Here is a 3,930-nt window from a genome sequence, read left to right as displayed (position 1 = left end):
CCCAGTTGTACGGACGACGTAGCTAGCGACTACATGGACGAAGCATTGCTCATTAGCCGAGCCAATAGTTAGAATAGCCTTCAGCTAAGTCAATGGCTACGGCCTAGCAAGGCGCCATTAGTAACATTGCATGTATCTAAAGAGTCTCACTTGTATCGCCACAATCTCCACATGTACCAAAAGGATGGATTAAAGTTAAGTATTCCAGAAGCTACGTACTTTTCTTTATAGCATTCATTACGTATCCTGTTTCAGACCTCACGCCCATCTGCGTGAGCGTAGCGCGTGCCTTTCGGCTTCCTCTCATTGTGTCTAGGCTGTCTTGTCTAGACACAACACAAAGTAATGGCAACGACAAACAAAGAAAACATTGCTTTATATCTACAACAGTTGTCGAAGTTGACATTTCGTCAGAAGGGAACCCAAGAAATTTCGCAGGATGAGAACCAAGTGGCAGATGGAATACTACCCTTTCTGCAAGGTGAGTCAGTGGAATGCGTGGTGTCATACACGCTCGACTGTGCGGACAATGCATCTGAGGAGTACAATGATGACAACACGTGCTTAACAAGTGGAAGTGGTATATATGACGGTAGTATCTGTTCCTGAAAGAACAGTTACCGTTGCTGACCATGCAGCTTTGCTTGAATGAAATGATAATTAAATGGACACCATATCTGCAAAGAGGCGTTGATATACTTCATTGGGGACATGTTGAAAATGTGTGCCCCGACCGGGACTCGAACCCGAGATCTCCTGCTTACATGGCAGACGCTCTATCCATCTGAGCCACCGAGAGCACAGAGGATAGCGCGCCTGCAGGGACTTGTCCCTTGCACGCTCCCCGTGAGACCCACATTCACAACATGTCCACATCACTACATTCGTAGTGCGCCTAAGAGATGTTTGCCCATCATACTCATTACTCGTGGCAGATTAATCTATCAAGTCCCGTACGAGTTCGGGCACAGCATGTGCGTTCGCACAAGAAGGTCCCCAAAGAGCAGTTACCGTTCAAGCAAAGCTGCATGGTCAACAACAGTGACTGCTCTTTCGGGACCTTCTCGTGCGAACGCACATGCTGTGCCCGAACTCGTACGGGACTTGGTAGATTAATCTGCCACGAGTAATGAGTATGATGAGCAAGCATCTGTTAGGCGCACTACGTATGTAGTGATGTGGGCATGTTGTGAATGTGGGTCTCACGGGGAGCGTGCAAGGGACAAGTCCCTGCAGTCGCGCTATCCTCTGTGCCCTAGGTGGCTCAGATGGACGCCGGCACGGTAGCTCAGCGTGTTCGGTCAAAGGGATAGCTGTCCTCTGTAATAAAAAAACTGAGTTAACAGATCAACAACGAACTTTAAAGGGTGTCTTGCTACGTCCGCCTCGATCAGATGCAACGAACGAAAACGAACAAAATGAAATTAAAAAAAAAAGATGGATAGAGCGTCTGGCATGTAAGCAGGAGATCCCGGGTTCGAGTCCCGGTAGGGGCACACATTTTCAACATGTCCCCAATGAAGTATATCAACGCCTCTTTGCAGCTAGGGTGTCCATTTAATTATCATTTCAGTGAAAGTGGTACGGAAACAGGTGTCGAGACATGTAGTTCGTCATCCTTGTCGGACGGGAAGCCACAAATCCCGTCTACAGTGATACGTAGTAAAAGACAGTGGTTGTCCAAGGAGCGGGCACTAAACATAACTGCGTACATGGGAGATCATCCACAGCATAATAATAAAAAAAACTATGAACAGGCTCGAATAAGTCCGCAGCCTTATGACAGTGTAGTGCATAAGAAAAACTACGGATGCTCAGGGGAGGACAAGGTGACTTGTTACAGAAGCTGGTGTTTGCGCGTTTCAAGGATGCTCGATGCAATTCACAGGTTATGGGTGATAGTGACCTACTATATTATGCACATCAAACTGCGCGCGACATAGATTACAGTGATTTCAAGGGAAGCAGTGGATGGTTGCGTAACTCCAAACAATGCTACAGAATTGGAAGACTTAAGGTAATGAAATTTCAAACAAATCGTCAGCTTGACGATGCACAACAAACTCCGGAATCGGCCCGAAAATTTGTAGATGAGATAAATAAATTTATCCCATCGTTCTGTAAGGAATCTGTTTTTAGCCCCGACCAATCGGGATTTGAAGAGGAAACGCATATGAAACGAGTCCTGGAAATTAGAGCTACCAGGAGAGTTGTGTCAACACCAACTAATACTAATCCCTCAACGATTTCGTATACAATTATGACGACTGTTAATCTGGGTGGTAAATTGGCTGGAAAGTTATTTATTGTGCTACGAAAAGTTGGAAATGCTCTACCCCAACGATTCTTTCTCCTGTGCGTGAGCATGCTAAGGCAGTAGACTATATTTACGTCACAGCAAGCAAGAGTGGGAAAATGGGCGTAAGAGAACTACAGCTATGGTATAAGCGCTGCTTTTGGCCAATAGCTGGTCAAAATAACTTGCTTTTACTTATAAAAATCATACTCCTTTAGAGTAAACTGTCTCTCCTGAAAAGTGTGTGACAGTGCAATTCATACCACTCGGAATCACTGGACGAATTCAGGTTCTGGATGTTTGTTTTTTCCGTGTCTGTAAAACATATTATCGCACTATCTGCAGTTGTTTGTGCCTTAAAGGATAGCCAGTTCCACGATAAGCTCCACGACAGACTGTTTCGCATTCGGCTGCATGCCATTACGTTCCATCAGTTCTCATCACCCCATTACCAGTATAATTCTATATGCGTTCTTTAAGAGTGCAGATCTAGCTGAACGTCCTGCACGGTTTATAGCTCCCAAGGAGTTTGCCTTCGATCTTGATCGTGCGAACCTTTGTGATCACTGTGGCGCGCCATTTTTCATTCGGTGTTCATGGTACAAGTTAATGGTTTGTTTTGGCCATTTCTTGAATGTAGACGACGTCTATTTTGTGAAGAAGAACCCATAGAAGGTTGATCTCTGCATCTCACGGACACTCGTTTTCTATCGCCCTCCTGATGCACATGGTGAATTATTAGGAGCTAATATTCTTCCTGTCATAATTGTTAAAACAACATTTTCAAATTAGCCTCGCTAAAGGTTGAACTTGCGACCTCTCACTCAAGGGGTTCCTTGTAAGATTTGGTCATATTACTAAGCAGTGTTGGAGTGAACAGAGATGCGGAAGGTGTGGATGGTCCCATCACACACAGCAACGTCAATCAAATCATATAGTTTGCCTAACTGCAAATGGGCAAGTCAGTGAGTTTACCACATACAACTACATTTCTTTTATGGACACAGGACGGTTTCTTAGGAGCAGAACGTACTCTGCCGTTTTGTCAAAAACATACGAAGGCAAGTCTGACAGCACTTCTACCTATGCGGATGTTAGAAAGTCTTCGGAATTTCCAACTCTCTAACGAGATGACTCTCGTCTTCCTCCTTACAATGAGCAACAGCTGTCCCCTCCTCACAGCACCAAGATATCTTCTCTCCCTGGCAAGAGGGAGCAAAGGGTTACTCAGTCTTTTTCATTCGCCTCCAACTCCTTGCAAATGAGAGTGAGATCAAAAGTATAGAATCGGCCCCTTACGTCACGTTTCCATTCTTCACGGAATGTTGTCCCAGGTTTACAAGTTCAATAGGATCCCGGAGGATTTACGGGAAGTACTATTTCAAGCAATCGTTACACTCAGATCTCAAATGAAGTAGTGGGCAGGTAAAATACACAGTTCTATTATAAAGAAAACGGTAAGAAAATTTTTGCCATTAAGAAGGGACTCATTTGATTCGACTACATATTTTCGATAAAAATGTAAACTTTTTTGTTCTAAAGAGCTGATGTTATTCTCAAAAATTTAATTTAGTTTTGCAAGTCTGACTGCACAGTAAAATTTTTGCGTTTAGACATTTAAAAGTCTGGCATTT

The 3,930-nt window shown here is 44.1% G+C and overlaps 1 non-coding gene across 1 annotated transcript; it reads right to left on the bottom strand.

The window, feature by feature from the left end:
• Positions 1-725: 725 nt before the first annotated feature.
• Positions 726-800, bottom strand: Trnat-ugu. Its single transcript has one exon. It is a non-coding gene; the product is annotated as a tRNA-Thr (tRNA).
• Between the last annotated feature and the right edge of the window lie 3,130 nt (positions 801-3,930).

The sequence above is a fragment of the Schistocerca piceifrons genome, chromosome 7, assembly GCF_021461385.2.
Source record: "Schistocerca piceifrons isolate TAMUIC-IGC-003096 chromosome 7, iqSchPice1.1, whole genome shotgun sequence".
NCBI lineage: Eukaryota > Metazoa > Arthropoda > Insecta > Orthoptera > Acrididae > Schistocerca > Schistocerca piceifrons.
This window is presented reverse-complemented; position numbering and strand designations above follow the sequence as displayed.